This window comes from Microtus pennsylvanicus, chromosome 5, assembly GCF_037038515.1.
Source record: "Microtus pennsylvanicus isolate mMicPen1 chromosome 5, mMicPen1.hap1, whole genome shotgun sequence".
Classification (NCBI taxonomy): Eukaryota; Metazoa; Chordata; class Mammalia; order Rodentia; family Cricetidae; genus Microtus; species Microtus pennsylvanicus.
Window position 1 is genome coordinate 10,065,969 of NC_134583.1, and position 23,835 is coordinate 10,089,803.

At 44.0% G+C, this 23,835-nt stretch overlaps 1 protein-coding gene across 3 annotated transcripts in view; it reads right to left on the minus strand.

Moving 5' to 3' along the window:
- The window catches only part of Bach2 (BACH transcriptional regulator 2), a 336,475-nt gene that overhangs the window by 299,462 nt on the left and 13,178 nt on the right, over positions 1-23,835 (minus strand). The window contains exon 1 of one of the 3 annotated variants that reach the window (XM_075971276.1): positions 18,491-18,568. The exons of the other annotated variants lie outside the window; for them this stretch is intronic. The gene's annotated coding sequence lies outside the window, so the exon portion shown is untranslated. Of the gene's footprint in view, positions 1-18,490; positions 18,569-23,835 lie in introns of those variants that run through there. 3 annotated transcript variants of the gene reach the window in all.

Consider the following 23,835-nt stretch of genomic DNA (forward strand, 5'->3'; position numbering starts at 1 on the left):
TACGACTGAAATGTGACCAAAGTGTTTACGCTGATTTTCACTCTCCCAGATAACCCTTGCGTTCTTTCTCAATGTGACACCAAATGCTGCAACCATGGGAGTCACTTAATGCAACTGGATACAGCTACCTGCAGTCATGAAGGCCCCCTGGGAAAAATGTTATCTACCATGTGCTGACACCCATTCCGGACCTCTTGGCGACATCACAGAGATGAGAAGAATTAATTTAAACTATAGATGTGTATTTTTACACCATCTTACACTTATTACAAGATTTTTATTTGTTTTGCCTGTTTGTTTGTCTCTCAAAAAGAAGGAAATCATGCCTGGCACTAGAAACCTAACCTACTACCCAGGGCTAGTGAAGTCATGGATTTTGGAGGAGGCTACAACCACCACTTTACTATATAAGAATAATCCCTAACTATGTTCTACGCATTTGTCCTTATACTCACAGGTAAATGTAGTTCTCACCCTCATCAAGGAAACTTCTCTTTGTAATGACTGGAGACCAGTGGAGAAAACCACAACCAATAGATGAAGAATTCCAGAGCCCAGTCCCAGTGGATCCATCTATAAAGGCTCCCACATGTAAGGCTTAGGGCACATTCCAGAAGAAGGGGTGGAAAGATTGTAAGAGTCGGAGGATCAGGAGTTTGCTGTAAGGCTGTCTCCTAACAATGCCAGAAGTGAGCCCACAAGCTCACCCATATGGCTGCCTAAACATGAACTGAAAATGGACAACAATAGACGTAGTAGGGTGGCGAGAAGCGCATGAGACCTCAGTACTACACAAAGAACTGCAGACGACTAAGGGATGCTGAGTGTGCGAGAGGTCGTGATCCCCGGGGGAGAGCACACCAATGGGTCACCCAGTGCCAAATGGTCAGCCCTGAACATATAAAGACAGACTGAGCAGGTTGTATTTAGGAATAAATTTGTATATATGCATATAATAACAATGAAAAAGAGATCATGAATTTGAAGGAGCAAGGAGGGGTATACAGTGGGTTTGGAGGGAGGAAAGAGAAGAGGGAAATGATATACTCTCAAAATAAAAATAAAAAAATGAAAATACCTATCTTAACAGGTATCAGGACATATTTTGTAATGTTTTATCTTTCATGGCCACGGGCACCACTGGTGTGAATCTATCCATACACCAGTTTGTCATCTTCAAGTCTCCTTCAGAAAGATATTTAACCAGGTCTACTGCCCACTTTTAAGCTGGGTTGCTTGTTTTGTGTGCCCTGCCCTCCCCCAATGTTTTAGCGTTAGCTCTCAGGTGAAAGAGGCTAACAAATGGTCAATATGAACCCTCACAGACATCTGGTTTCCCAGGCCACAGTCTGCATTTCACGTTCCTTTCTTTGCTGTGCATAAGCTTTCTAGGTTGCTTGAGTTGGACATTTGTGTATGTGCATGTGTTGGCACGCATGTTTGTCTGTTCATGTCTGTGCATGTACATATACCTACAACTGTGCGTATGTGTGTATGTGTGTGTGTGTGTGTGTGTGTGTGTGTTTGCTTTTGTTTCCTAAGTCTGGTATGAATTAAAACAAGTCTATGAACGCCGATATCTAAGGATGCTGTCCTGTCTTCTCTTCTACAAGCTTTAGTGTTTGCTTTCACGTTGGTCTTTAATGTATTTCCAGTTGAACGCTGTGTGCAGAGATTGAGAAGGGTCATCTTGCTTATGGAAATCCACTCTCGCCAGAACCATCTGATGGGGAAACATTCCTTTTCCCCACTGTGCTGTTGATGACCTTGTCAAATATTAGTTGACCACACATGAGAATGTGGTGTCTCCAACTGCACTGGAATGGGCTTAACTATTTGATGTCTTTAATGGTTTCAGAGGAATTTTAGAATTGGTTTCTTCTAATTCAGCAGAGACTATTAGAATTTTGATAGAACTTATACTGCATCCATGTACTACTCTGGACAGTACTGGCATTTTAACAATACCAATTCTTGTGATACATGAACATTGGTTATTTTTATTTACCTGTATGTTATTCAGTTTATCAAAACTTGATAGCTCTCAAGATATACCCCCATCACATACTTGATTCTGTTTATTCCTAGGTGTTTTGTATTTTAAAATACTGCTATAAAAGTCTTGATTTTTATTAGCTGGGTTGATATTAGTATATAAAATGTCACTGTTTTTTACATGTTGGTTGTTGTATACTACAACTTTACTGCCATCATTTGTTCCAACAATATTTGAGTTTTTATATATATTATATATATAAAATATACATTTATATGTAAAAATTAAGTCCTCTGCAAATAATTTTACCTCCTCATTTTTGTTCTCCTTCCTTCCTTCCTCCTTCCCTCCTTTCTTTCTCTCCATCCTTCCTTTTCTTTCTGTCTAACTTATTAGTACTTTCCACCACTGCTGAAGGGATGTTCCAGAGTGGCCATTTTTGCCTCGTACTGCAACTTATCAGAAAAGCTGTCACTTTTTCCTGAAGAACGTTGTCAGAGATGGGTCTGATGAAGAACTTCATCACACCGGGTCTCCTCACATGCTTGAAGCCCTAAGAACTGCTCTGTTACTAAGGAAGGGCGCTGGTGGACAAACTGTTTGGAACTGGAAGGTCTCTTATTTCCCACTGCAGAGCATATGGACCACAGCTGTGGTTCTCTGTAGGATGTGCTGTAACTTACCTGTGAAGTCATCTGGTCTAGGCTCTTCTTTGCTGGGGGATTTTTACTTACTTCTCCGTCTCTTTGTCTACTGGCCTGCTCAAGCTTTCTGACTTAACGTCCCCTGACTTAATTCTAAGGCTGGTATTCTTCTAGGAATGTACCCATTTCTTCTGCTATCTAAATTGTTGGCATGTATGTGATTACAAGAGTACCATGAGAGTCTTCTTCCTTTTGGGGTATCTGTTATAATTTATGCACTTTCATTTTTTTCTCTTTCATATTTTTTGTTGAATATGTATAGGTGCTTGTATGTATATAGGTTCATGTGTATACATGCATAAGCCCCAAGACTGATGTATAGTGTATTTTTTAATTGTTCTCTACCTTATATACTGAGAGGTATATAAGTTCAGTGAGGTCCTCTCACTGAATCCAGAGCTTGCAGTATCTACTAGTCTGGCTTGGTCAGCTTGCACTGAAATCCATCTCTGCCTCTCTGTGCTAGAACGATAGGCAAGCTGCCACACACATTCAGATTTTATGTGGGTTTGGGAATCCAAACTTTGATCTTGAGTCCTCCAGAACAAGCACTTTATGTGCTGAGCCATCTCTCCAGCCTCTACTTTCTTCAAAAAAAAATTGAAAATTCTCCTTTATTTTTTTCTTAGATTAAGTATGGGTTGGTACATTTTATTTTATTTTATTTAAAAAAAAACCTAACTCTTGACATGATTATTTCTATGGGATTTCTGGTTTTTATTTCATTCTGATTTTTATTATTCTTCCCACTAATTTTGGGTTTCCTTTTTCTTTCTCTACTTCTTTTGGGTGAAGTTTCAGACTGTTACCTTGGAATAGTTCACTGTTTTAAATGCAGGCTTTTGTTGTTGTACCAACCCTCTTGAAGAACCCCATGTGCACACTCATCTCTCTTGGAGCACCTTGTGTGCACACTCATCCCTCTTGGAGAACCCTGTGTGCACACTCATCCTTCTTGGAGAACCCCTTGTGCACACTCATCCCTCTTGGAGAACCCCGTGTGCACGCTCATCCCTCTCGGAGAACCTTGTGTGCACACTCATCCCTCTTGGAGAACCCCGTGTGCACGCTCATCCCTCTTGGAGAACCTTGTGTGCACACTCATCCCTCTTGGAGCATCTGTGTGCACACTCATCCCTCTTGGAGAACCCTGTGTGCACACTCATCCCTCTTGGAGAACCCTGTGTGCACACTCATCCCTCTTGGAGAACCCCGTGTGCACACTCATCCCTCTTGGAGAACCCCGTGTGCACACTCATCCCTCTTGGAGAACCTTGTGTGCACGCTCATCCCTCTTGGAGCATCTTGTGTGCACACTCATCCCTCTTGGAGCACCTTGTGTGCACACTCATGCCTCTTGGAGAACCCCGTGTGCACACTCATCCCTCTTGGAGAACCCCGTGTGCACGCTCATCCCTCTTGGAGAACCTTGTGTGCACACTCATCCCTCTTGGAGAACCCCGTGTGCACGCTCATCCCTCTTGGAGAACCTTGTGTGCACACTCATCCCTCTTGGAGAACCTTGTGTGCACACTCATCCCTCTTGGAGAACCCCGTGTGCACACTCATCCCTCTTGGAGAACCTTGTGTGCACACACATCCCTCTTGGAGAACCTTGTGTGCACACTCATCCCTCTTGGAGAACCTTGTGTGCACACTCATCCTTCTTGGAGAACCTTGTGTGCACACTCATCCCTCTTGGAGAACCCCGTGTGCACACTCATCCCTCTTGGAGAACCCCGTGTGCACACTCATCCCTCTTGGAGAACCTTGTGTGCACACACATCCCTCTTGAAGCACCTTGTGTGCACACACATCCTTCTTGAAGCATCTTGTGTGCACCTTTGGAAGTCTGCACTTCCATTGTCATTTGTCTCAAGTTATTCTGGTTTCCTTTTTGAGTTCTTTGTGATAATCTGGTTGTGTGGGAGAACGCTGAAAATTTTCCAAAGTTCTTTCAATTATTAATTCCTAGTTTCAGGCTTTTGTGGTCAGAAGTAATTCTATGTCAAATTTCCATTTTCTTAAAAATATTAAGATTTATTTTATGGCCTAACATGTAGCCTATACCAGAAATGGTTCTGTGTGCACTAGGAGGATGTGAATTCTGCTGCTGCAAATGGAAAATTCTATATATGTTCACCAGGTATGTTTCATCAAAAGAGCAACCAAAGCTCAATATTGTCTTTTCAGTTTTCTGTTGAGACTGAATGGTTATCTTTGTAGCATCCAGCATTATCTTACTAATAAAGAAATATTGACTGTGTTCTTCATGATAGATTAGAAACAATTAGTTTATAGATTAGCTCTATAAACTAAGAAGAGGCTATAAATGTAAAAATGTCCTGAGGATAAAAGCTGGAGAATGTGGGTCTTTCACACTATAGCTAGGAACATGAAAAGATAAGAAGATGGATTTCAACATTCAGGCCATTGGGAGTTCTTTTTAATATACATATATTTTATTGTATGTGCATTGGTGTTTTTTTCTGCATGTCTGCCTGTGTGAAGGTGTCTGGTCCCCTAGAACCAAATTTACAGACAGTTATGAACCACAATGTGGGTGCTGGGAATGGAACCCAGGTCCTCTGGAAAAGCAAACAGTGCTCTTAGCCACTGAGCCATCTCTCCAGCTCCTCCCCCCGCCCCACTGGGAGTTTTTAAGCCAACACGACTTGCTGGAAAAATCATGTATCCCACAGGAATGAGCCTTTAATAAAAGTTCCTATTGTGGTCCGTTATCAGCTTGGAGACCCAGAGGTTGAGTGTGGTCTTAAAAACCAGTGCAGCGTGACTGTGGCGGGGCAACAGCTGGATCCGCTGACTATGCTTGCAGGCACAGAACTGAGTGCACATTTCATGGATCACTCACTCCTCACCTACCCAGCTGTCAAGCCCCACATCCCCTCTTCTCATCTCTGCACATCTGGAGAGATCCTTTCTTCCTTTGGCTCCAGTGTGGGTTACAGCTAATACTCCCTCAGAGTTTATTACCGACATCATTCTGCTAATTTTCTTGCTCTTCTTTGTTGGCAGTCCTCTCCTTTAGGACACATACATGCTCAAGAGTTCAACCTCAAAAACCGACATTAAAAAAAAAATTCCTTGCCCATCTTGCTTTCATTTCCCTCACAGTATAAATGTCTCAATTCTTGTTTCTCACTACTCATCAACTGTTCATGACAGTTCTACTCAACCTGTTAACTGACAAATCCGGGGGTGGGGAGCATGCTGGCCTCTGTGTGGCATGAGTCTTCCTGAACATTGCCTTTTCTGGACTCCCCTGCCCTGAGTTTTGGCATATCCCGCCCCAAGCTTTCCTCTCCCACTTCACGCCACCCCTTCTGAAGCCTCTCAAATGTCCACTTCCTTGTCCTTTTATCACTGGCCTCTGCTCTGTCACCCACGTTAATCTCACACCCCAAGCTCATGACCGATTGAACACCCAGATCCTAATGGCATCACCCACGAAGCTGCCTAAACCAGAGACTAGACACTGTTCTCTGTCCATTCCTCCCTGTCAGTATCTGTGTTAGGATTCTGTTCAGCTGGTCCTCAGAACATCGCACAGATACTTTCCACCCACCATTGCTTCTCTATGGGCTTACAAAGGAGCACACTGGCTGTGTCTCGGGCCCCGGATCACAGCCCCTCTTTGTTGCATCACGATACTGCTGCAACTGTAGCATTTCCAAGCACAAGTTTCATCATGAAACTTCTATTCAAGATTCTGAATTAGAGAACACAGCTTTGTTTCCTGCGTAGCAAACCGGCAAAGGCAGAAAGAGTTTTAGCTGACAGTAACTTCTAACCCGCAATTTGATTTTCAAGCACACATTTAACATCAATGCTGTATCAACACACAAAGAACTTGGCAATGATCAACAACAAATAAATAACTAAATGCTTTATTCTAAGGGAATAAATAAAAAAAAAAAGATCTTGAAATAGTCCGCTACAGAATACAGCCTAAACGACAGCCTCTTTGGAACAGTAGGTAAGGTTTCAGCCTCATGTCCCCTCCACCACTCTGCAGCCCCAAGTTCTAGTCACAGTGACCATCTGAAATTCACACGATGTCACAAGTGTTTGTTTTATGCTTTTGAGGCTGTTGTGTATGTTTATTTTGGCCCCGAATGCTGTTCTATCAGCCTCGTCCTACCGGGTGAGTCTCCTACGCATCCCCCTTCACTGTCCAGCCTACAGCTCTTTTACTCCGTTCAGTCTTTACTGACCATCTCCCCCGGGTCGGAGCTTCCCATCCTCACATTGCTACCCCCAGGACACTCAAAGAGTTTTTATTCTCTCTGCACCTGTTCATGGAATCTAACGCACCATGCTGGAGCTGCGGTCTCATCCCGTCTCCTTTTGGGCAGCACTGGCACGAAGTAGATACTTACTATCTATTTCCTGAAAGTATAAATGATAAACAAACCCAATCTCCCACCTTGAGTCTATCCTGAGAAAATCTACTTCTTACAAACAGAATTTCAGAGTTGGGGCTGTAGCTCTCAGTAATAGCTCGGCTACCTGGGATGTGCTCCACTCTGGGTCTCCATCCCCAGGGCTGAAGCAAACAACCCACAACAGAGGGGATGGGGAGGGATTCTCACGGGGTAGCCAAAAACTATTATGCTGCCAACACACATTACATGCACACACTGGTGGCCAAGTTCAAGCAGTGACATTCGCAATTTCCATGTGAAAGATGAGCCTTTGGCGGTACTGGAGACTCCAGTCCTCTACAGAGGCTGCCACAAAGGCCGCTCAAGGGCTATTATCCCCAGGCACTTGCATAAACTCTCAGGCACTCTCAGGGCTTGCATAAACCAGAGTTCATATTTCACACAGAGCTCCAACACAAATTGGAAACAGGAGCCAATTAAGCTGGGGAAAGGCAAGGCATGTCTTTGATAGACAAGAAACTACACGTGCGTTTTACACTCAATGCCTCTGTAATTTGTTTACAGGACAAAAAAAAATTATCCTAAAAGTCATAGCTTGTAAACTTGATATGCAAAGCAGGAATTTAAAACTAGAAATGTCCACGGCCAATGAATATGAAAAGAGAAAAAAGAAAAAGGAAATAGAAAAAATAAACCCCAGAGTTTCAAACTCTGAGATCCACCTCATACCTAATGAGGGCCCGGCCAGCTGGCCCACTTCAATGCACTAGCAGACACGACCATTGACTAAAAGGAACCTTTTCGCTGAAAATCATGGGTCAACATGATGAGAAACGTTCTCTGCTTCTTGGCATGATGAAAGATGTGCTTACTCATAGTGGTACCTTGTATGGTTGAAATCTCAAAGGTTAGTGAAAATGGCTTTTCCCAAATTTGAAAGTTAAATTCTTTTCTTTCTTTCTTTCTTTTTTTTGAGACAGAGTTTCTCTGTGTAGCCCTGGCTGAGATGAGACTCTCTCTGTAGACCAGGTTGGCCTTGAACTCACAGAGATCCCCCTACTTCTGCCTCATGAATGCTGGGATTAAAGGCATGAGCCATCACTGCCTGGCTTGAAAGATAAATTTCTAAATTTTCATGAAAATATCAAATCCGATCAAAGATACATGTTTTCATGAAAAGGGTCCAAAGAAAGCTTTTAATTTGCCTAATGTTTTAGGAGCAGAGTATACCAGAAATATGTATTTGTTTTAAATGACACAAATTGGTGATTCTCAAATACACCATCCATTTGCTTTCTCCTTGACATTAGCTTTAAAAGAAGAGCAATACTTCCTGAAGCTTGCTGTCAAAAAGTTCGTGGTGACGCCAAGCTTAACATTTTAGCAGGCTGATGAAATTACTTCTCAAAATACTGTTCTAATGTGAGCGCTACTACCCAATCTAAACACAATGACAGGCCAAGTCCCCAAGTTTTCCCCATTAATAGGCATCCTGAGTACCACATCTGAGGGCCAACTCTTCTCAGTGTGGGACCCCAGCAGGGCATCCTGGTCATCTGTTCAGAGTCACCTGTCTTAGAGAATCCGTCATTCGAGACTGAGCATACTGAAGAAATGTATTTACAAGATGAACAACTCAGAATCCTAGCCAAAATACTAAATGACTTCAGGACACCAGGAAAAAATCCTTAAATTAGGTAAAGTAAATATGTGAGTAAAAACCACCTTTACCAGTTGAGCAGTTCATTGATAGGTATAAAATTTATCCTTTGGGGAACTGAATGAGAAGACTAAGGGCCTTGCAGTAATTCTCACATCTTTTTAGTTTAATCATAGCGCATTTTACCGTTTTCTTCTGACTTGGAGCTATCTCATAACAGCATTACAGTTATACAAGAATTGTTCTTATTCTGAAGTATTTAAGGATAAAATTCAATGCATCTGTAACATAGTTTCAGACAATGCCAGAGGCATTCTCCTCCAGCCAACACATACATCTAAACCTTCCCAGACAGACACAAAATAGCAAGCATTTACTACTGAGGAACACACAGCAGCAGGCATCCAAGTGTTCTTATACTATTCCTGCACATTCCCACTGGAGTGGAATTTCTCAAAAGAATGAAAAAGAAAGCATTTTAAAAGAATGACTTTCTTTAATAAACACCAGGTTTTCAAGTTATAAATGCATTTCTCTAACATCGAAAAATCTAAAATTTGAGCCCCACCCCGACCCTACCCTGCCGCAAAACACATAACAAGACTATGGTACTTTGAATGTAATTGGCCCCCATAAGCATCTAGGAAGTGGCACTATTAGGAGGTGTGGCCTTGTTGGAGGAAGTGTGTCACTATGGAGGTGGGCTTTGAGGTCTCATGTATGCTCAAGCCACGCTCAGTGTCTCAGTTCACTTCCTGTTGCCTGCTGATCAAGATGTAAAACTCTCAGCTCCAGCACCACATCTGCCTGCTTGCTGCCATGGCCCACCTGATGATAATGAACTAAACCTCTGAAACTGTAAGCCAGCCCATTAAATGATTTCCTCTGTAAGAGTTGCTGTGGTCGTGCTGTCTCTTCAGAGCTAGAAACCCTATCTAGGATAGAAACCAACAAAAGTGATTGTTGTTTCCAGACGCTGTGTCGGCTCTGCTCTCCCATCCGGAGTGGTTGTTATTCTGCATCGTCAAGGGAGGTGAGGAGGAATGACGACACACTCAGAGTTCAGACACTTCTTTCCCAATGCCCTTGGTGTTTCCTCGTCCCTGCCTGGTTAGACCCTGGCTTAACTGCTGTCTCTCCAATGCTCACCAGTGACACATGGGAGACCAATTAGGAGATGGGGTTCCATTTAAATAGCACTCATGGAACTAATTTACCAAATAAACAACTATGTGTTTGACCCATAAATTTAAATTCTAAGTGCTACAAACATCCTTCAAGGCTTTCATGATTCAGTGGCTGCAAATGCTCTAATGAACATTCATGCACAAACTTCACAACTTGGTGTTTTCAGGGTATACAGACTTGGGCTGAGAAGCAAAGACTAGCCAAGTCCACACGCTGTTTCTGGCTAAGCAACTCCTTTTCATCATGTATACTGGCACCCTCCACAGGCACACCTTCTCAACGTTTGCTTGAAGGAGCCGCAAAGGGTCCACTGCAGCCTCTCCAGGCAGCTTTACCACAGAGGCATGGCTGGGAGGAGGAGAGCTGCTTCTCTCCCGTTACCCCCTTATGACCACTTCCCATTTCCCCACTACAGGAACTCCAAGTAACAGCACTCAAACGCGTGCAGAAGAGGCGTGAATGGCTCATTTCCAGTGGTCAGACAGATGCCTATGCCAGCTTCGCAGGAAGGATTTTATGTTATACATACATCTGCCTAGAGATGCAACCTCCTACCTTCTATGTCAGGAACTTAGCTACATACGATCTTTTCACTACCGGAATGCATCTATATTGGTAAATTGAAGGCTTCAGAATAACACAATATATGAAGAGGAAAATTTTTACTGCCTAAAGCAGCTTAGCTTATGGCCAACTCACAGCATTTTCCCAAAGAGAACGCACTAGGACTGCAAGGTAAGGGGTCTTCCTGTCTACAGAGAGTGTTGAGAACCCTTAAACGCATAGCGCCTCATTTTATTTTTCTACAACACTGCAAAGTAGGTAGTTACAGGAAGGAAAACTCTAGAAGTTTCCAGAGCCTGCCTGCTTGGTAAACCTCTTCTCAGCTGCCTTTTGTCTTGTCTCTCAGAAGTCATCTATACTACTGAGTCTAAATATACATACACAATCACTTAACAGGCCAAAAGCAGAAACAACACACATACCCATTAACTGGAAAAAGGTAAACCAATACACAGTGGAATCTTATCCAGCAACACAAAGCTCTTGGTATGGGTGATCTTCAGAAATCCTACACAAGAGTCAGGCATGCTGACACGTGCCCTTAATCCCAGCAATGGGGAGAGAGATGCAGAAGTTCAAGGCCAGCCTTGGCCATGCACTGAGTACCCAAGGACAGCATGGGCTGCATGTCTTTAAAAAAAATATGTAGGAAAAGGGAAAAAAGCTAGACCCCATAAAGTCACAAATTGTAAGATTCTATTTCTATGAAATATCCAGAAAAGGTTAACATACATGAAGCTTGCTACCAGTTTTCAGAGCCAGGAGCAAAGGCTCAGGAGCATGGGGTTTCCATTGGTATGATAAAGATGTTCTGAAACCAGATAAAGGTGATGGTTGCACCACACTGTGAATGCACTAAATGCCACTGAATTACACATGTAAAGAAGGTTTTCATGTCATAGGGCTTCACCTTAATTTAAAAAAAAAGTACCAATGTGAGCACGCAGCTTTTCATGAGTATTGAATGTTACAGAACACACTGCACCAGACAGGCAAAGGCCCCACCCTTAGCCCTTTTTACACTACACACAAATAGACAGATTTCCTGTAAGCATGCTAAAGTAGAAAAAAAAAAGTTAGAAAAAAAAGAGAACTAAATCATCTCAAAAAAAAAAAAAAAACAACCCAAAACCTCTTACCACTATCTTAATTTTCCTGTAGCCTCCCCATCCCACTATAACTAACACACACCTTGCATGCTAATCACTAACTGGATCACACAGAAAGCTTTGTGCTAATGAAGTGAGACCCAGTGTGGTTTGTTCCTCACCATTACACAGAAAGAGACGAAAGACCTGCAAGGCCATGAAGAACTACAACAGAGTGGACAGTCTAGGAAACTCCACTCAAAACGATGGGACCACCCTGAGAGCGGGAACTGACCTAAGGACCTCCAACTCCTGATAGTGCATTATCTATGACTCCAATTTAAGGAATACAGAGCCTTAAAATAGCAAGAATCTAGGTGGGGACCACAGCAGTGCTGCTAGGGACGCTCCTGGCCCGAACGCTGGGGACAGGCATATGACGTAACTGTCATAGCGGGTGTGATGCAGCCCTTACAATAGATTCCTATCTGCTGAAATACAAAAGTGCGACAAAAGAGTAAGTAAAAACTGTATGAATATGGCATCGCAGAAGCTAAAAAAAATGGCCTTATATATCCATATATATCATTAATGGAAAAGCAGCCACAGGGAGGCAGAGAGAAGGCAGAACCTTTCCACAAGTCACTCTGCCGCTTCAAACACTGCCCCATGTAGACACGGATCTGTCATTTAAATACAACTTTAAGTACACAGGACTTTTCCTGCAGTTCACTTTTATAGACGCAGAAATAAAAAGTTAAGAGTTCACCCAAAGCCTGCTCGGCAGGTATATCCTAAAGTAAGCACATCTCCACTTCAGGCTCCTGGGCTGCCCATCTTCCTTCTGTACAAAGCGCCTTCCACACAGGCGTGTAGACCCGCTCCACCCTACACGCACTGGAGCTAAGTCAACATTCTATGGTCTTAGCACAGTTGCCTAAAGGGACTTGATGTCTGATCAGTACAGTAATAAATATCTAATTAGATTTATGTTTCAATGATGTTGTGTATGTGTGTATGCATATGTGTGTGTGTGAGCAAGAGAGAGACCAGAAGTCAATATTGTCTGTCTTCTTCTACGACTCTCGAACTTATTTTTCAAAATTCTTATTTCATCTTATGTTTTAATTTTGTGTGCAGGGGGAAGAAAGTGTGCGTGTACCACTTTCTTGAGTCTGTTTTTTTCTATCATGTAGGTTCCTGGGACTGAATGCAGGCTGTCAGGTTTGGCAGCAGCCACTGTTAGCCACTGAGACATCCCACGGGCTCTCCACCCTTTTTTGAGACAGAGTCTCTCACTGAACCTGGAGCTCACGAGACTAGCTGGCCAGCAAGGAGATATTTCTCCCTCTCCGTCTCCCTCACTGGTGTTGGGTCACTAAAGTTACCACTGCACCTGGCTTTTCAACATGGATGGTAAGAATTTAAACCCAGGTCCCCACATTTACAGAGCAAGCACTTTGCCAACAAGCCATCTCTTTGGCCCTCAAATTAAAAATTCAAGTGTCTTTTATTTCATCTTACTAGAAATTCACTGTTACAGTTTGTAAAATTAAGTCTGTGGCAGGCTGGAAATAGCGAACAAATGGCTGGCTCCCTCACCCCAGAGAGAGCAGCACACTCTAAACAAGGAAAGTCAGTGTTGCTGTTGACTGCCTAGAAGCCTTCCAATGAAAGGCTCAAGTCTGGTATGTATGGAGTACACTTAAAGGAGTTATTTTAAACGATACTAAACAGATTAGAAGATTACACAGACTTCTCGTAATCTGAGGCCACTAGACATCTGAGGTAAAGGACTCCAGTGTGAGGAGCAATAAACTTCACGTTTGCAACTGAAGGGTGGAAGAACAGGAGCGTGCCTGGAAACCCCAGACAGAGCCACCAAGGGTTGTGGGAACTGCAGAAGCAAAATCATCTCAGGTTTTCTTCCCCACCGTTCTTCTGTGGGAAGAAGCTAGCAAGGACAGAAGGCAAGCGTGAGGGGCCCTGTGCCTCAGGGTGAGAACCAGACAGTGAGTTTCTTCAGTGGGGGAGGGGCGCTTGCACGTTCCCTAGTCTTCGGATGTGTATAGGTAGAAACACACCTTCTAGAAGCAGAACATTACAAGCTATTTACCAAGAAACACGGGCAGGGATGAAAGGGAACCAAGTAAGCCTATAGTCAGAACCTAAGGTGGAAATGTAACTCAGATACAGGGTGCTGGTCTAGCATCCCCAAAGCCCTGAGTTTGTGCTCAGGCACTACATGAACTCAGTGTAGTGGCATATGCTTATAGTTATAGAGATACAGGAAGAAAGATAGGAAGTTCAAGGCCATCTTTGACTACAGACTGAGTTTGAGGCCAGCCTGGATTATACTAGATGAGACCATCTCTTTAAAAAAAAGTTACTTGCCATTGTAGAGGTCTCGTTCAGGAGACTACGGTTCTGAGATTTCATGGGTGCAGCTCCCTGTCCTATGTAAAAGAACTAAAGCATCCAAGGCCCCACTGCTAGATGAAGAGTTCCAGGCAATTAATGGCCACTGTGAGAGAATTAGTCTTCTCCAGGGACAAGACCCTTATGTGTGTATACCTGTAAGAATAATTAACAATTAAAAAAGAGGTCATGGGGGGGGGGCACACACTGAAAGGGAAGAAAGGAAGGGTGAGAATGATGTAATAAAATATTCCTATTGAAATTCTCCAAAAAACTAAGGGCCTGAAAACAGACATATAAGGAACACCACATAGACTAACCAGGTTGCATTTATGTATTTATGAATATATACATACATATGCATAGACACATGTAACAACAATTAATGAAAAAAGAGGTCATGAATTTGTAAGAGCAAGGAGGAGTTTCTGAGAGGGCTTGGAGGGAGGAAAAGCGAGGAGGAAATGATGTAATTCTATTATAACCTCATAAAATTGAAAAAACCCGATACTAAAGGGAGTAACTTTTTAAAAACTTTTTTAAATGATTGCAAACACAATCAATAAACTGTAACTGGTGATACACTGAGATGGATTTCCAGGCCTGGCAGCTTAAATAAAAACTCACATGGCAGCCTGAAATTCTTCACAGGTCAGTCACTAAAGGAAAGGAGCCCTGCGTTCTTGCCAGAGGGCAGCAGGGCTCCGAACATCGGCAACGCACTCCACCATCTCATTTGTACTCAACACACAAGATGAGCCCTTGGAGGAACAGGGCCCCAGATTGGGTTAACAACTAGTGTGTTCCAAGAAGACACACACATGCGCTATGGCCAAGAAGGGGACCCAGTGGGTGAGTGCGGGAACCTGTGAGTGTAGTTCTCCAGAATGGTCTGGGCCTCACCTGCATTGGTATCAACTTGGTTGCAAAATGATGTCTTGAGTAGTCGATAATAACTTAGGACACTTCCACAGTGTCTTAGGTTTCTGTTGCTTTGATACAACACCACGACCAAAAGCAACTTGGGGAGGACAGGGGTTATTTCATCTTACAGTTTAAGTCTATCAGCCAGGGAAGTCTGGGCAGGAACTCAAGGCTGGAGGAACTTGGAAACAGGAACTGGAGCAGAGACCATGGAGGAGTGCTACTTACTGGCTTGCTCCTCGTGACTTGCTCAGCCTGCTTTCCTATAGCACTTAGGACCACCTGCCCGGGGATGGCCCCACCCACAGTAAGCTAGGCCCTCTGCTTTCAATCGCCAATCATGGGGACATTTTCTCAATTGAGGTTCCATCTTTTGAAATGACTCTAGATTGTGGCAAGTTGGCATAAACCCAGCCAGTACATAGTCATAAACCAGGAGCCAGGTGAGTGTAAGACATGCCGCTGAACTGCGTGCTGAAAAATGTTTAATTAGATAAGTTATGTCAGAGCGACAAACTGCCGGACCCAGCAACCAAATGGTGTGCACCAAGATCCTTACCGGTGGCCTTGAACTACTTACAAGGTGAGTACCTAGAAAGGGGCCAGTTACACCAAGGAAGAACTTAACAATGCTAAGTCTCTTCATTCCACTCAGCCCTCCTGTGCAGCGCACAAGCGGCCTTCCCCACTGTCAAGTTCGCTGTCCTCCATGTCATCTCTGCTGTAGCTGGAGATAGAACCATTCTCCTTTTCTCCCCTACTCCCACCCCGTATCTTCTGCTCCTGGATCATCCATTCTGACTTCATCGACAGCTCCCAAAACACCTACAGCCTCACCTTCAAACCCTTTCCCTCTAACCCATTTCTATCTTCCAGCAAACCATTGTTCTTGCATTCAGTATCTCTCCTTCATATGTAACTCATTCAATAACTTCCATTTCTTGCTGAGATGCAACCATCCCAGGGGAAAAAAAGTCACAATACTGTTCATTGACCTCATTCATTTCTACAGTGCCAGAATTTGCCCAGGCACTCAGGCTCCAGATCCCAGTTATTTCTGCGCTGTCTCTGTCTGTTTCTCTCTTCTACGTATTCATTTCCAATGGCTCATAGAAGCCCACTGGTTCTGTATGTCTCACCCCTGGCTCACGCTGCCCACCTGCTCAGAATAACTACTGGCCTCTTCTCTCCGGAGCTTCCTCTTCTCCAGCCGTCCAGTGTGCCTTCCATCAGCACTGCCAGCCTGGCCTTAACTCTTCCCCAACTCTGACCCTCACTGCCACCCAAGCAGCAACTCACATGACCTCACAGCTAGAAGATGGCGTAATAGCTAAGAACTCTGGCTTTGGAACCTAACAGTCCTGTGCTTTAAACCCCAGCACCAGCGCTAACTGCCGTGCACCTCAGTCTCCTCATTCCTACAGCAGACTCTGTAATATTTTCCTCTTAAGACTGTGGCCTCTGAAAAAGCCTGGGATAAAACCGGACTCTCTGAACATAGCGGACAATGATTACTACTGAGAACTCAAGAACAATGGCAATGGGTTTTTGATCCTACTGCACGTACTGGCTTTGTGGGAGCCTAGGCAGTTTGGATGCTCACCTTACTAGACCTGGATGGAGGTGGGTGGTCCTTGGACTTCCCACAGGGCAGGGACCCTGATTGCTCTTTAGGCTGACAAGGGAGGGGGACTTGATTGGGGGAGGGAAAGGGAAATGGGAGGCGGTGGCGGGTAAGAGACAGAAATCTTTAATAAATAAATAAATAATTAAAAAATAAAGATTTGAGATAAAAAAGATTGCTGTGAAGAGAATAATAGTAATGGTGTGCAAAGAAGTTGGAACCAGGCTTAGCTTGTGAGCACTGGAATCACACCAGGACAGCTCCAGCAAAGTGAGCCAGCTCAGGTCTCCCAAACCTTTGTGCCCCTCCTTCCCTCTTCACTAGCCCTCCCTCGGGTGGCCTGCCCAAGGCAGAATTCCTTTTCTCGGCTATTATATCCAAAATCTAGTCATTGTCACAGTTCTGGTCCGATCCACACCCAGCCTGTGGCTCTCTGGTTTTTCCAACCATACCGGCTCTTTCCTGACTCTGAACTTCCCTAACACTCTGCTGCCTGTTCTTGACCCAAGTTGATCTGTAGAATTTCAACTGTGGCAAGCAACCCAAGCGTCAACGAGAGCGAGCATATGAGGCCTGGGCTTCAGTACAACAGCACGATGAAGTAGCAGTGGATGTCGGATGTCTCCAAGTCCTCAGACAACAACAGGCAGCTTGTAAAGCTCCCATCACACCAGGAAGACCAAACATGAGAGCCCTTCCAGGTAGCCTGGCATGCCGCTCCTGGATCTCCTGCCCTTCAGACAGAACCACAGGGAAATGAAAGGCAGGACTGTAATCAGCAGGCTGCACAGGTATCCCTTCAGAAAGGCTAATGACAGTTTCTCAAGTGGGCTTCCCCACATCTATTCTAAATAACGGCTTACAGTTTATCATTAAAGGCATTATCACATACAATCTGCCCAAGAACTTGCTCTTGACTTTGTTCCTGTTCTAATGAAAGAATACATTATCCGCTTAACCTTTACCTAACTTTTACATGATACTAAAGTTTTTGTTTAAGATTTGTTTTTGCAAACTCCAAAAAAGTCCACATAAAAGAAGGACGAGGAGAAGAGGGAGGAAGAGGGGGGCAGGAGAAGGGGGAGGAGTAGAGCTGCCACACAGAGAAGTTGTTAAGATTTTTTTATACCTAAAAAGGGAATTTTTAACCACAACCTTAGTCATAGACCTGCAGCAGGCAGATCAGAAGCAGCGAACGATATCGCGGCAGTGGAGAAGCTGGTGGATATGCCCAGGGTTCAGGCGCGGGTGCCAGGGCTCACAGGACAGACAGGCTGGCGGAAGTGGGCGCTGTACCCTTATCCCGCCCCCGCCTGACCACCTGCGGCAGCCAGGGAGGAAGCAGGCTAACCCCCCCCGCCCCCCCCCCCCATCTCCAGCTGCAGCTCGGCAGCCACAAACTACGCAGGCATCGTCTGATAGAGCCCGGGTTCTATCAGAAGCATCAGTGTGAAGGGGGAAAATCTTCAACTCGTGATGAGTAACCTGTGTTACTGAGATTCTATCACCAAGCACTCAAGCGGGGCTAAAGGGAGACCCCCTCTAAATACACCCACGGGGCCACGCAAATGCCTGATGCTGCATAACTTCTCGGGGCTCTTAAGGCCGAGGTGAGGTGGCCAATACTTAGGTAGAGGGGCAGAGCCAGGAGCGTGGTTCCCTGGGAGCTGCCAGTCTTGCCTAGCATGTCCAGTGACAAAAGGGAATGCCGGTATGGCCAAAAGCAGGGGAGCCCTTCCTAACCCTGCACTCAGTATGGACCAAGAGAAGCCCGACAGCCATGTGTCAGCACAGCGTCCTACACAGAACACGGCTGAGCCGTGAGCCAACTGAGGAAGTGGCTGCCAAACTCAGGAGTCATGTAAGTGAAGAGGGCAGGAAGGGGGCTCGCTCACAAGTCAGCTAAAGTAAAATGTACCTGCACTGTGAATGGCGGGAGAGCACACCTGCTCGTCCAACGTCACTGGAGAAATGCTCTTACCTCCCAGGGAGATCTCAGTTTATACTAAAAAAAAAAAGAAATGAGGAAGTTCAAATTCTTACTGCAACTTAGAATCCTTACAAAAAGAAATCAGCGAAAAATCAAACTGTGATTTAACATGTAATCTGGGTCCCCAGGACTTGAAACCATGGTAGTGACACATCACCTCCAACACGGGGAACCACACCGTGTACAACTGCAAGCATACAGTCAGTAAGGGCCTGTCCTACACTAATGTCCCAGTAGCGACAATTAGGTTTAACTTACCACTGTTGATAGGTATGACGTTCTTGTCAACTAAGGCCACACACCATGCGTCAAGTGACTGTCTTTCCAACCTCAAAAGGCCCCCAATATGGAATAGGACTTAGTCATCTATGGTAAGATGACATAGCTTCCAAAAATCAATGTATAAGTTATAAACTTTTTTATCAGAGCCAATGTCACTTATGCAGTCACAAAGCTACAAAGCCTGCAGCAACTGGGACTACATTCACCATAGCACTCCCTTCCCAGGGCCCTCAGCCTACAGCTCCGTACACAGGATGAGCAAAATGAGCCAACATGAAATCTGACAAAGCCTTCTGTCTTGTAGCAAGTTCCTAATAAGGGAGGGTGTGGTGAAATTTAGACATCAACACTGAAGAATCTTGCCAAGGTAGAAATTAGATTTTAGGAATTTTTCAACTTTATTCTCTGGCCTTAGCTACACAGGGTATCTGGATCGTCTCTACCCCCAGGACCCTCGCACACTACCAACAAAATTTAAATTAAAAAAGTAATCATCGGAAAAGGAGGAGAAGCTTCTAAAATCCAACGTAATTGTTTGTAAGGCCAGACGTGACAGATGAGGAAAAGGTGTCTTCCAGGCACGGGAATGGCGTGCATAGAAACTTTGGAGACTGTGGCCTCAAGCATAGGGCATACATAGGTGTAAAAGCCAGACAGGGTCCCAGTACCAAGGCGGGGAAGTGAACATGGATTCCCACCTCTAACCAAGAAACTATCTGCAACTGACACCCACCGGCAAAGAGAAATATCAGTTTCCTCCAGTGGAGTCTCTCTGGGTATATTAACGACGCCTCAGGGCAGGGCCACCGCCTAGGAGTAAATGGCCAACAACAAAAGGAACTCAGCCGTATTTCTGTAGGCTTTTTGTCTCAATTTGCTTTGTTTGGTTTTGTTGTTGTTGTTGTTTTTTGTTTGTTTTGTCTTACCGGGTTTTTTTTTATTTGTTTTCCATTTTTGTGGATTTGTGTTGTATGCATGTGTTTCTTGTTTCTGTCTGCTTTTTGTTTTCTTTGGGGGTGGTAAGAGAGAAGAACAAAGTTGGGTGGGTGGGGAAGTAAGGGGGATCTGGGAGGAATTGGGGGAATGGAAGGGCATAATCAAATTACATTGTACAGAAAGTTCTCAATTAAAACATTTTTTTAAGAAAACAATGAAAATCCATGAAGGTTATTAAGATGCCTATGGCTTCTTGCCACTGCACAAAGCCCTCTATCTACTGTGTCCCATCCAGACATACACACAAAACATTATGTAAGGCAACTAGAAAGGTCTAGAACAGATGTGGGAATGTGCCTGAACAAACAGCTCATGGCTACACAGCCTCAGAGAGCATGTATTTGTCAGACATTTCCTCCATTTTTACAGTATAGTAAAGCATCTTTGAGATCTAAGTCATTTAATAAATTTCTTATTTTAGGACTTTATGACCATCACCTTGAGATTTAGCTTGGGGGACATCAAAGGCATGAGTAATCACCCAGTGGGGAAAGACTGAATGAGTCACGGGTTCCAATGGAACTTCATCAGTCCAAAGGAGAGCTGGCTAAACACTCAAGGGAAGAAGACAGATGATCTTCTGAAGGGGGACAGACCTCTCTATTCTATTGGCCTGATCTACAACCTGAAGAATATGAAGTACTTGGAGAACCATTATAAAACACTCCAACTCCAGATCTTCCTGGTCACTCAGAGCTATCATGTCAAGGTAACATGACGTCAGTTTGCTTTTTTGAGACAGGGACTTACTCTCTCTCACCGCAATCCACCTGCCTCAGCCTTCCAAGTACCAGGACTGAGTGTGTGCCACCATACAGAGCTGACATGACTTATTACTTATGTTTCTCTTGAGTACTTTAAAGATATACACAGAATTCTAGTCTATTTTGGAATTTCTAATAAATACAGAAGAAAACATTTCAAGACATTAACAGAGACCCTTAAAGCAAAATTCAGTTCTTCATATTAAGAAGAAGAAAGCACAGCGGTATTAGGTACATTTTAATCCTAACAGCTGTCCACCACTGAAGTCACCTAACTTCTACATGGGGGAAGGGGAAGAAATCCATATTGAAGTAATTAGCAACACCAATACTAACATGTGACTGTCACTATGGGACCTGGTATTTCCAGTTACATATGTAGTTTAATATAGAAAAGCAATAAGAGTTAGGATGGATCCTAGACACATTGTGTCTCTCCAATGGTAACAAAGATGTAACTGCCCTGGGGATCAAGTGTACGTTAAGATCAAGTGTACGTTAAGGGGCTGAGGCAGCATGTTTGAGGGCTCCAAGTCATGGTGAAGGGGGCACTTAGATCTGGGGACATTTAAGACACTTAGACAGCCCTAGTCTAAATGGGACAGCACTCTTACTGTGGCCTTCAGGGGATGCTGCCTGACTTAAAAACCAGGTTTCACTGATGCTCTCTGATGCTCAGAGGAACCCGTAGGAGTGTCCTAATCTGTTCCTGAGTAAATGTTCCTAACCCAAATGTAAGAATTACAGTTATTCCTGCTAATGTCATCTCACTGTTCAGGATCTGATGATTGTCTTGGGTAATTTTTAAATAACAGGTCAGGTCAAATTTGAAATAATTTCAGAATATAATGCACAAATACTTCAAAAATTTTATTATCGAAAAGGTTACATATATGCAAATATATACATATTAAAAAATAATATCCTTGATAAGACCTTTCCACATCATGGCCTTCTATCACGTGTGTGTGTGTGTGTGTGTGTGTGTGTGTGTGTGTGAATGTACACTCTTTTTATAGTTCAGCCCTCTAAGTTTATCTCCAAGTGATGCACTTAGTTTCCCATGCTCCCGGACTCTCCATGGATAGACTAATCCTGCACATATTATTCTGCCTTATTCTTTCCATTCAAGAGTGTGTTCCTGAGATCCACCCACTCGGGTACACTTTTATTGGTTCAAAAAACACAGAGAACTTAGTACGTGCTGCTCTCCCCAGCCCATCCCAGATCGCTCCATCATCCCGCTAGCCTAGAGACGCCATGTTCCTAGTCTCCAGGAGAGGAGACTGGAGCTCACATAAGGAGCAGCAACACAAAAGTCTGGATCTTGTTGTTCCTCACAAGGCGATGCTGTTCCTCCACAGCCCCCCTCCACCATGTTCATTTGCTCTTTCCCCACTCCCAGTACCTAGACAGAGAAAGATGTATTAAGGCAGCCTAATATCTTAGCGTTAATGAGAAAGCTTATTCAACATGTTTGTTCCTGCTTCCTGAAGCAAACAGGTGAAGGGTTTTTCTTGGCTGTACATTTAGGAGAGAGGGCTGCTGAGTTTTAAACTGTTTGCCTGTTGAACTTGATTAAGGAATACAAAATTCTTCAGCATAACTGTGCCAAGTTATACTCTTACCAACTGTATTCAAGACCCCCACCCCCACTCCCACCAACACATGCTATCATCTGATTTTTAAATGCCTGCCAATTCAGACAGCATGTAATAATATGCTATTATGTATTTTAATTTGCATGTGCTTGACTATCAATCAATAAGGGTGAACATCACTTGAGGCATTTACTAGCCATTTAGTTTTCTTATCTTGTGAAATGATAGTGGATTGCCGTTTTTTTTCTTATTGATTCATGTGTTTGCTTTTTACATATGATGAGCCTATCCTATATAAATGCCACCAATATTACCTACACTTTGGGGTTGTTTTCTCATTCTTTGTGACATCACCAGTGAGCACTCGCCTTTCTTGTAAGTAATAATACTGAGAGACTCATGGGATATTTTTAACCTCTTACATTATTATAAGAATTACCAGCTGGGCAGTGGTGGTGAATGCTTTCAATTCCAGCACTCAGGAGGCAGAGGCAGGTGGATCTCTGAGTTTGAGGCCAGCCTAGCCTACAGTATGAGTGCCAGGAGAGCCAGGGCTGCACAGAGAAACCCTGTCTCGAAAACCAAAATACATAAAACAGACAAAAAAAGTGTGTGGGGAGCCTAGATCTACACTTAGAATCCTCCCTCTAATCACTGTATCTTAAGAAGGTCTAATTTGTGATTAGTCAAGAAAAAGACAGGCTGGGCATGGTGATCCATGCCTTTGCTCCCAACACCCAGGAGGCAGAAGCAGGGGGGATCTCTGTGCCTTCTAGACCAATCTAGTCTACATAGCAAGTTTTGGGCAAGCCAGGGCTACAGAATGAGACTTAAGGAAGCAAGGAGTAGGGAGGGAGGAAGGGAAGGAAAGGCAAGGACAGGATGCTGGCAAAGGGGATCAGTGGGGTGGGGGACCTGAGGCTGTAAACAAAGACACACAAGGAGCTAAGAACCCTTCAGCAAACCCCGCACCAACTTGAGTTCCAACTCCATGGTTTAAAGCATTCCTTCCTCCAGTCCTTGCTGACCTCACTCTTCGCCCAGCCCTCACCCACTAATCTCTACTATCCACTCTGGCCCCTGGGCACACACTGCTGTCATGGAACACACATGTCACCTCCGAGATAAACCACAGCCCGTCTCCGGATAGAGTGCCATTTACAGAGCCTTCTGCCTAACAGAGCCCTGGGAGAAGAGTAGGCCCACAATGCTTCCATATGTATTCGTTAAAAATGTAGTTTTAGGATAAATTTTTAAATTTTTCAGAATCAAAATATAACTCTCAATTTAGAAGCCGGGCAAAACAAAAACATACCAAAGTCTCACAGTAGGAAAAGGTTTTAAGGGCTTTTAAATGTCATGCTGAGGAGTCTGTACTTTTTCTGTGGGCAGAAAGAAACAGCAGGTAAGGTTTAGACAGGAGGCCCGAGGAGTCTATTTATCCAGTCTCTCATTCACTGAGCGTCCCTGTTAGCGCAACTCAGAATAAAAGACACAAAGGGCAAGAGAGAGCCGCCACAGTAAACTCCAAAATACCAACAAGACAGCGTAAGACAAAGGAGCTATTGAGACAGAAGTGTGAAAGGGGCCAGACTGACACAAAACTCCATCTAGTAAAAAAAAAAAAAAA